A 10,299-nucleotide genomic window follows, 5' to 3' on the forward strand; every position below is an offset into this window, starting at 1 on the left:
CCTCTTGGTTTTAAACTTTCGTGCTTACTTAAGCTACTCCATTAATTTAGACCTGGGGCCGAAAAATTCTGCTTTTTAGAACTTTTTAATGTCAGAAGTGGGAATCACCCTCTGGGCTAAGAGAAATGTTAAGGCTGAGATTCTCCAACAGTCATGTTCACCACAGTTTAAATATCTATCCTTAGTTAAGATTTTTCCAAATTAATTGCCACAAAGATTGAAAAGAACAGGCAAAAGTCCCAGAAAAAAAAAAAACAAACCCAAACATGTTGCTGCACTCCTCAGTAAGTATTACTTTCTGACGCTGAACAGTGGATTGTCTCCATAATTAGCTCTTCAACTCTCTCTCAGTGGCTGAGGATGAGCTCTGTGATTATCTATTAGATAAGAATTACATTGGCTCGCATTCAAGACAGGGATGCCACCCAGGGATCACACATAATGAAAAACATGGCAAGGCCCAGGAATATTTTTTACTACTACACACACATTGGAAGAGCCAGGGATAGACAGCTCAGAATTCCCATGCTGCTGCTCCTCTTTTGGGACTGTCAATCAAACCATCCCAAGTGTCAAGTCCCCAGGTCTCTTACCGTGCAGTCTTCTTACTCTGGTTTGGCTCATCTAAACACAGACAGAGTGGGAATGAAAACAAGAGACCTGTAAAGTGAATACAGGAGGCCTATGATCCAACACCAAATCTCAGTTCTTGTTTTTCATTCCATGCACAATCTAATTCTGATTGCAACTGGACAAACATGCTACAACCCACCACCTTGGTGGCCTGGGGACAGAGTGAACGAACTACCATCAGCGTTCCTCTAAACAGACCTCACAGCCTGGTGCATTAGGTCACAGAGGTAGTTTTAAGGCTTGAACACTGTTAACAGTTTTGACTGTAAGGCAACACATGGTTCCTGGCAGAAGCAGCACTGATGCTCACACTGCTGTCACTGTGCTGAAGAAATTGTCCTTCATCCACATAGGACTGGTCTTGTCTTAAGAGAGAATGTAATTTCCCATCTTTAAACTCCAGAAGAGTTTCCAATTGGCACTTGAACGCCATGTCTGTAAGTGCTGACACCAAAGAACAAATTAAGAGGCAAAGGGGTAAACACTGGCTTGTATATTGTATTCTTTTTTGTTTTCATTGCAGAGTAGCACTGCAAAAAAAAGGAGTTCAAGCCCACAAGTAAATCATCACCAAAGAGCACCTGCATCACACTCTTCTTCACAGGAAGCTCCCAAGGTTCAATGTGCATGACTGCTATGTGACTGTCCGGGAGGTGGAAAATTCAAAAGGATCTTTTCACAACAAACTGCTTTCCATTCTAACTTCATATACATATACAATTGTGCTGCTTTCCTCTGTTCCTAAATCTAATTTGGAGTCAATTCTTGGACATTTAAACAAAAAACAAAAAACCAAAAACTATTCATGAAAAGAATCACCAAGGTTTATATGATCTTAGTCTGAAGGTACAATTTACCTGACCTTCATTTGAAGTGATTATCTGAAATATGGGATGAGAATGACACTAGACCTCCGGTGCGGGAAGTATTTAGCATTTTTCAGAAATGGCTCAAAAATGAGCCAGGGCTGAAAGCTACAGCAGCTTGTATGATCAAGCTCCACAACTCTAACGTTTTACACAACACTATTATAAGGGGGAAGGCATGGGGTGGGGTTCATACTGAGAGGACCGGACTAAATCTATTCTCTTCACTTCTACTAAACCAAAGAGAAAAGTCCCCCAAAATCACAAGTCTCAGATTCAGCTATGAATGATGCATGGAAGTCTTTGCACAAGGAATTGATTTGGCTGAATATGTTAAGACCACATAAACAAGTGGCCATGGCAGCTGCCCCCCCAACCTCTTCCAACATAGACATGAAGCAGCAGATATTAACCATTATGCGTTTCCATGTAAAAAGGGCAATAAAGGATAGCAGTACCCCTAAGACCTTACCCATGAGGGAGTATTTCAAAACTATTTAAAAAATAACTAACTCTGTACCTGAGGCTCAACTGCTATTTTGTTTTCACTCTCTATCTGCACACTCCCCTTTCGCATTAAGGATTCCTCTTTGCAGGTTAGCATCTGAATTGATTATGCCTAAACCACACGACAGCCTTCCCAGTGTGGAATAAGAGAGTTGAACACGGTAGGGGCAGAATAGCTGTTTCAAAACCATGATTCTCAGCTAGCTGTCTGAACCAATAAACCTGAGGAGAAACCTTTCTCCTGCATCAAAAACGTAAGCATCAATGTACCTACTGGGTGCCCCCTAGAAATTGCTGTCATGTACATGCATATAAACACAGGGGTCAAATTATCTCTTTCAAGATGATGCAGGAATTTCATTACTTCAGAAATGATAGAATCCAGTGAAAGCGAATCCTTATTAAATAGAGTGGTCAAGTGAAACACATTGTTTTGTTCATGATGAAATCGTGACTGTATTATCAAAAAGCCTATGGGTCTCAACTCAACTTTCCCTAACTTCTTTGGTTTTCCAGCCTTTCCCTCTTCCAGCCTTTGAAAATGAAGTCCACCAGTGTGAGACCTGTATGCTTGATTTAGTGACTCAGTAATCATGACATAGATGTGAACTTTATACTTATGGTGTGAAATCACAGATATTTTGGGACCAGCTGGATCTGCTATGGTAAAATCGCACCAACGACTCCTGCTTTCAGACTTGCCTATGGAGACATTGGGAAAGAACAGAGGAGACTGAAGAGTGCTTAGAAATCTGGGAACTGGGACTTCCACATTCCAGTTCTTCCTGTGGCTTACCTCATCAATGACCCTCAGCTGATCACATAGTTCTTCAGTGCTACTGTTTTCTCTGCTGGCTCACAAGAGTGTTAGGAGATGTGAGCACCCTACCAGTGATACACAAAATAGCTCTGGTGGGTTTCCAGAATCATCAGGAGCACTCAGGTCTTCAAAAGACTTGGAAAGCATAAAGAAACACTGTGAATGCATGGTATATAAAAATTTGCATGTTTTTGTTTGGTGGTGTGGCAGACCCAGTGGAGCTTGGGTCAAATTGGAGAGCTGCACAGACATCTACAAGAAATCTGGAGAGGGGCTTTTGACAAGGGCCTGTAGTGACAGGACAAGGGGGAATGGCTTTAACCTGACAGAAGGGAGATTGAGATGAGATATTAGAAAGAAGCTCTTCCCTGTGAGGGTGGTGAGGCCCTGGCAGAGGTTGCCCAGAGAAGCTGTGGCTGCCCCATCGCTGGCAGTGTTCAAAGGCCAGGTTGAATGGGACTTGGGCAACCTGGTCTAGTGGAAGGTGACCCTGCCCATGGCACGGTTTGGGACTAGATGAGCTCTAAGGTCCCTTCCAACCCAAACCATTCTATGATCCTTTGATCTAAATGCCTTTCCCCAGCACTCTTCACTCTGTACCTGGATCTGCACAAGCCCTCTGGTGCCCCTGCACTTCTCCCCTTCTGTACCCTCCCCACATACTTCACTGTTCACATCAGAACCTGAAAGTTCTGTCCTGTTTGAACTCTAAGCCTCTGCCACCAAATTATTTCTCGCTCCCAGTTCACTGAGCAAATTCTGCATCACTGAACTACAGAGTTTATCCCCTGAAAACAGACTTATCATGGCAAGGCCAAGCTTTTGCAGCTAAATTGCGCTTATGTGAGGGGAAGTACCCAAAGCGCTCTGCAAAAAAAGAAAATGGATGGTTCCTCTGATAAATGCTGAGAGCTCCTTCCCTTCCAGCTCAAAAAAATCCCCCCAGCCTCAAAGCAGGTATCTGATACAGTAAGTGGTTCATTAAATTGAGCCAGCCGCTAAATGACAGCGGAACGCCTACAGCATGAACAGATGGGCCTGTTGTGTATGCAACACATTGATTAAGGTCCATGCTGTCACAAGAAACAGTCAATCAATCCTGAAGGGCTGGATGCTAATTTCTAGCCAGGAGGAAATTCCCAACTAAACTGGGAATTATGCAAGGCTAAATCTACAGGCACGATTTTCCCTTGCTCCCTTGGCAGAGCAATGGGCATAGAGATAATGCTTTTAAGTGTCCGTTTACTGATATAAATTAGAAAAAACAAATCCAAAATGCTCATAACATCTACATGAATGCAAAATTAATTCATCGTGATTGCTTCTCTTACAATGAACAGCAACTGCCTTCATAATAGCAGGACATTTCAAAATGAACGCCTTGCTGGATGTCTTGTCTATGAAAATAATAAGGAAATGGGTGCATCACATAAATTTAAGGGGAACTCAAGCACTGACAGGCTGTTGCTTCAAAGGCTCAAGAGAAATAAAAGTGCATGTGATTCTTAGCACCTCAGCTGCAAAATTATTTTTGCTCTGTACTGTAAAGGATCTTTTTTCATCTCTGAATCTGAGTCCTCTACACCACTTTCCAGTGCAGAAGTATTCCCTATAGGATACTTGCTACTGCCTTATCCAATCTAATTTTCAGATATCTGCAAAGAGAGGCTTTCAACCTTTCCCCAGGAAAATTTTACACGATCTCAGAAAGGTTAAGGATTGGAACAAATGCCCGTAACTGAATCCAAATCTCTATTCTTAATTTGTTCATCTACAGTCAGGATTAGATCTGAAAGATACATAAAGCCCAGAAGTTTCATTTCCAGTGTTTCATCAAATCAGCTAGCAAAGAGCAAAGTCACCTCACCCAAGGCAAAGCACTGGTTACTATCAAGCTCACCAAAGTGCAAAAAAATGTGAGAGTTGTGTACGAGCATGCAGGTACAGAGTAGTAAAACAGGAAACATTCCCTGGGACGGTATCCAAAAGCTCCCCTGCAAATGGCATAGCTGGCACAATCTCAGCTTCACACCCCCAGAACCTTAAACTGTTATTGACAGCCTGCTTTAATGCATGAAGATGCTCCGAGGGCTGGAGCAGCTCTGCTCTGGAGACAGGCTGAGAGAGCTGGCTTCCTCAGCCTGGAGAAGAGAAGGCTCTGGAGAGACCTCAGAGCAGCTTCCAGTGCCTAAAGGGGCTGACAAGAAATGTGGAGAGGGGCTTTTGACAAGGGCCTGTAGGGACAGAACAAGGGGGAATGGCTTTAACCTGACAAAGGGGAGACTGAGAATAGACACTAGGCAGAAGTTCCTCTCTGTGAGGGTGATGAGGCACAGGCATAGGTTGCCCAGAGAAGCTGTGGCTGCCCCATCCCTGGCAGTGTTCAAGGTCAGGTTGGATGGGACTTGGAACAACCTGGTCTAGTGGGAGGTGTCCCTGCCCATGGCAGGGGGTTGGAACTGGATGAGCTTTAAGGTCCCTTCCAACACAAACTGTTCTATGATTCTATGATTAATAGGTATCTCTCCAGGAAAGGTACCCCAGCAAGGCGTACAGTGCACAGCACTTGCACCACCCTATTTCAGCAGCAGGCAGTTGCCTTCAGAACAAAAGGCAGGGAAGATGAAGAATTTCTTCATCTTTGCCTCCTCTTCTCTTTCAGATGCAGCAGAAGCACTTGTTTCTCATGGGCACTTCGACAGCCAAGGCTTATGCTGACCTTTTCAGGCTTTTCACCAAGGAACAACAAAAGAATCAACAAAAGAAAGCCTGTGAAGAACTATCCCATTCCTGCGTTGCCTTACATCTGTGCCAACAAGCAAGCTCTTTTGACAAAGGCAGTGCGTGGTGTGACAACCCTCAAGTAGAAATGGAGACAAGAACTCGGTGGCAAAGCTTTCAGCAATAGCTGTAACTAAATCAAACCGCCAGCAGAAGGTGTGCCAGCATTTGGAAATTCCGTTTTTCCTCATCCCTATGATTTAAGATCAACAGCATCTCAGGTAGATAGCTATTCATCACAACAGATTGGGGAAAAAACACTCAACAGGAAGCAGGACATGTGAAATTACTGGTGTAAATGAATGCAGTGCCACTGAAAATCAGGTGGTTGCATTGCTTTGTACCACCGGTGCTGATTCTGGCTCAATGCCTTCAGCACATTGTGGAAATTGAAAGCTCTGTGGCTGCCCCTGCAGAGGATGTGCAGTCAGCCTTCCTGTGAGCCTCCTCAGGTTTGTGAGATACAGTTCACGATAAAAAAGCTCTTTTTCCTGCTCCTCTGATGGTGACCCTTACCTCTTCCCTGTGATGGAAAACCCCGTTTTTAACACAGACAGGCCACAGCGGGGTGATGGAGTTACATTTTAAGATTGTCCTATACACTGAAAAAGAGCTGGAATCTCTAGGTTTTTATCCTTGAAAAGGTAAGAGCCATTTGTAGGTGCTGTCTTAAGATGATGTTCCCAAGAATGCTTTGACAGCAAAAGCATTTGTAACCTTGGTGATTTTATTTAAAAAATTAAAAGCTCAGATTCTAGGAACAAATAGGTTTGAGCTCACTCACACAAAAGCGATCTCTATGTACAAGTCTCATTAAAATTCTACGAAGTTATGCTGCTCTTGGGAATAGGTGACTAGGAAGCCTTTTTTCTTATGAGATTTCAAAATGTGACTCCATCTACAATCAATTTCCTAAGAACTCAGTAAAACTGACTTGAGAACATCTCCCTCTCATATCTGTTACAGGGTGCTAACACCCAAGAGACTCTCGCTCCTCCGCTCTGCATATGTCCTTTCACTTCGCTTCAACATCAGTGTTTTTGTGAAAAATGTCACACTATGCCCAAGCTATGCACCAGGCCCAAAGAGGCACTGTTGTGTGTTTTTGGATAGGGAAACAGAAGGCAACCAAGAAATTCACTTGCAAGCTGCAAAAGGGCTGCTATTACTCAATAATATACAAAATTACTGCTACAGTGACTTCATAAGAAGGGTATCCTGCTTTGTGATTTTTTTCTGGATTCCAAACCCAGTGCAAGAGAACATAATGTGTTACACAGTTCTCACACCGTGTTTTCAAATACAGCCGTAAAGCTGCCCTTTTCCATTTCTGAGCAGCCTAAAGAGAGGGAAGAACCTGAGCAGGTCCTTCTGCTCCGCCTAGGCAGAGGCTGGTGGAAACCTCTCCAAGAAACTACCTGGGTGCCCAGCTAAGCCCAAACTGTTGGTCTTTCACACTGAGATTTATTTCTCTTCTTGTCTGTGCTCAGCTTTCAGATCACAGAATCACAGGATGGTTTTGATTGGGACCTTAAAGCTCATCCAGTTCCAACCCCCTGCCAAGATCTACACAGCTAAAACAAGGTAATGTGTCCAAAGAGCTTGGCAGGCAAAAAAGTGATACCATGAAACCCAGAGGAAGTGTTGAACCCAAAGGGGATTGGGGTGGTGTGAATGCCAGTTTAACACACGGGACTCTGAGAGTAGAAGGCAGGTAGGCATTTTGGTATATAACTTGTCTTACGAGACACTTCACCACCTCCCATCCTGTATTAATAACCAGCCACCCTCATGTAGCAGCTTCTGATTTCAACTAGCCTAGAATTAATTTGAACAGAGATCTTGCTGTGTTGATATGCTTTGGCTGAGTACAAGTTACGAGTCCAGTGCAGCAGCACCAGATGAAATTCCCAACATTGAGTTCTGGAGATGCCAACAAGGATGATCTAATAGTCTTTCAAATACTCACATGTAGCAACTCACCTAAGTCATGCCATTCTCCTTACTGACTTCTTACAATTGCAATCCAGTGGAGACTTTACACTGACTTTACTCTAAGGAAGCATTGCCTAACAAAGAGCAACAGAGTTAATTTGCCTTAGCATTGAAATCATAGGTTAAGCCATAAATAACATCCCTGGTCTTTAAGCAGATGATGAAGTAATGTTTACAGCTTTCAGGCTAAAGAAACATGTTCAGTGGATATTTTACTTACTAAAATGGAGCCCTATCTCTTCTGACACAGATTCTGACCTGGTTTATGTACGCTGAAAATGCAATTGCATTACTTACTTGTTGGCAATACTTACTCTTTGTCAAGAGTGCCTTTTTTAAAATCACACATAACAGTAACACATTAGGGAGAAGAAACTGAGAACCTCTGAAATCTGGAATTGAGGTTTTGGGGTGGTGAGACACTATACTAGCTATCAATTGCTTCCATGCTCACCAAGGAACCATTGGTCTTCAATATTTAGTGCTGTTTTAACAAAGAGAGGATGAACAGCTACAACAGCATAACTAGGATTCTACTACACCTGGAACTAGATAAAAGAAGGTAAAGAAGGTAATCAAACATTCTGAGGGCAAAAGTGTTTTTCCATGATTTCCCTTTTTGGAAGTATGAAAATCATATTTGCAACTCAACTGAGATGTAGCAGCACTATAAGCAGTGTATAAAGAAAAAAAAAGAAAAGAAAAAAAGATATTTTTCAGCTACACAACTGCTTCACTTTCCACTGATAACTCATTGTGGCCTTTAAGAAAGGTATTTTGGGGAAAAAGAGAAACCATTACTCTCCTTTGCCCAAGAAATATAACTGTGGCACTGACAAGATGACTGCAAGCTCTCCTCTGCTCACCTCAGAGCTATTTTGCACTGTCTTTAATGTTCTTATCTGTTCAGACTGTAAGATATTTAAGTCATATAATATATCCTTCAAAAAGCATTTATTGGGCATAGGGAAAGTCTTGTGCTCTAAGTTTTCATTAAGTCCACCAAAGCAATGTTCTCAGGCATGCCACCCTTCCCCTGGCTCAAACCATACATTGATAACATTTAACACACAATATCTTGCACAAATAGCTCAGTATATTACTAGTATGCACAGCAGAAGTGTCATGACACTGCAATTTACTGCACCACTTCTACCTATGGACGTATAAGAATACTAAACATAACATTACAACTTGGCACTATCTATCTAGTTCATCAGTAAATTGCAACAAAATACACTTTCTAACTGCAGCTTAATATCACTGTGTGGAAAAGATTTTCAACTTACATAAACGTGAAGTGGCTTTCCCTACTCCTCTTTCTGCATGTTTTCCAAAAGGTGAATGAGACATCAAGAAACCAAGAGGCTAAGCAATGCTTTCTTTACTTATTTTAATGCTAAAGCAGTTAAACACACTGCTTGTATGAGAGAGGACTGAATTCTCTTGGTAAAGTATTGGGGGTTTTTACACCACTGCACTCCATTACAATATGCCAGTGCCTTTCAGGTAAAAATCAATAGTGACATTCAAGACTCTACCATCTGGCACATCTTCCTTTTCGGGGTAGGGTTGACTTGTGGTTTTAACTTTTAAAATATTCCTAGACAGTGGCAGAGGGGTTGGAGGGGGTATGGAAGGATTAGCACAGGACACTACCAGACTGGATCCTGTTCTTGTTGTTGTTTGCATATTTAGCTCAACGACAAGGATTCCTGACCCGTAACTGAGATTCCTCTGCACCAGCAGAGCCAATAATAAGTACCAACTGGTTTTCCTCCCGGACACTGATCAGAGCCTCTCACATTTTATGCAGCAACAGCAGATGGCCCCTCACACCCCAAGCTTTCTGTGCCCCGGATGTTTCAAGAGGATTTTTACATGCAGCACAGCAGAGGCAAAATCGAAACAGATGGCAGACAGATGTGAGCAGAGTCAGGAAGGGGACAGCTGCCTGGAAACATTTTAAGTAGTGTCAGTCTCTGGCTTCCCCCAAAACACCCCACAGGCATCAGCAAGGAGTGAAGGAAGTCTTGCACAACCATAAAAGGCATCTGTGTACATGGTGTCCCAGAAAGGCCTGAATTTTCACAGTTGATCAAACTACAACCAAACCAACAGCATCTCTTTCTATTCCTCTGTATTACAATTTCACTCCCGCAGAGCACAACAGGTCATACATGACGACAGCCCCTGATGAGGGGGTCAGAGCTTGCTCCAAAGGAGCTGGAGCACTGCCGAAACAGCCATTAATCTTAGATGAAATCTGGACGATTATTATCCACATGTTATAGATAAACAAAGAGAAGCAGACATCAGAAGGTCATACTTACAGTCATAGAGGAGATAAGACACTGATGATCTAACAAGAGATGACAGGGATGCTACCTGCCTGTCTGTCCTCAGCTGCTCCAACCACTGCTCCAGGCTCCCTTCCTAATCCTAGGGTTTTGCTGCTGATGTACAGCGTCTGGACAAAAGAAGATGGGCACAGGTTATCTGCTAGCTGTCAGGAAATAGATAAATGTCAGGTCTCCATCTTTTTAAAATGAAATCTACTCCTGTATGCCATTACCAAACAGCAGAAGATAATTTATTTCTTTAGAACAAGAACTTGAATATGTCACCTAGCAGCCTTCTGCATCATGACCCCACAACACACTAATCTTATTAAGAGACAGTTTGTTGGGCTCTTTG

The 10,299-nt window shown here is 42.8% G+C and overlaps 1 long non-coding RNA gene across 2 annotated transcripts; it reads left to right on the forward strand.

Annotated features, from left to right (window-relative positions):
- The first annotated feature begins 802 nt into the window (after positions 1 to 802).
- On the forward strand, positions 803 to 6,840 carry LOC133274734 (uncharacterized). Of its 2 annotated transcripts, none has more exons than XR_009745220.1 (3): positions 803 to 2,995; positions 5,489 to 6,059; positions 6,574 to 6,840. It is a non-coding gene; the product is annotated as an uncharacterized LOC133274734 (long non-coding RNA). The 2 variants fall into 2 exon arrangements; XR_009745219.1 differs by having other exon boundaries at positions 803 to 1,286; positions 2,523 to 2,995; positions 5,489 to 6,840.
- The last annotated feature ends 3,459 nt before the right edge of the window (positions 6,841 to 10,299 follow it).

This window comes from Pezoporus flaviventris, unplaced genomic scaffold, assembly GCF_033815535.1.
Source record: "Pezoporus flaviventris isolate CSIRO_AGI_PZ_B2104156 unplaced genomic scaffold, CSIRO_AGI_Pfla_v1 ptg000036l, whole genome shotgun sequence".
Lineage (NCBI taxonomy): Eukaryota > Metazoa > Chordata > Aves > Psittaciformes > Psittacidae > Pezoporus > Pezoporus flaviventris.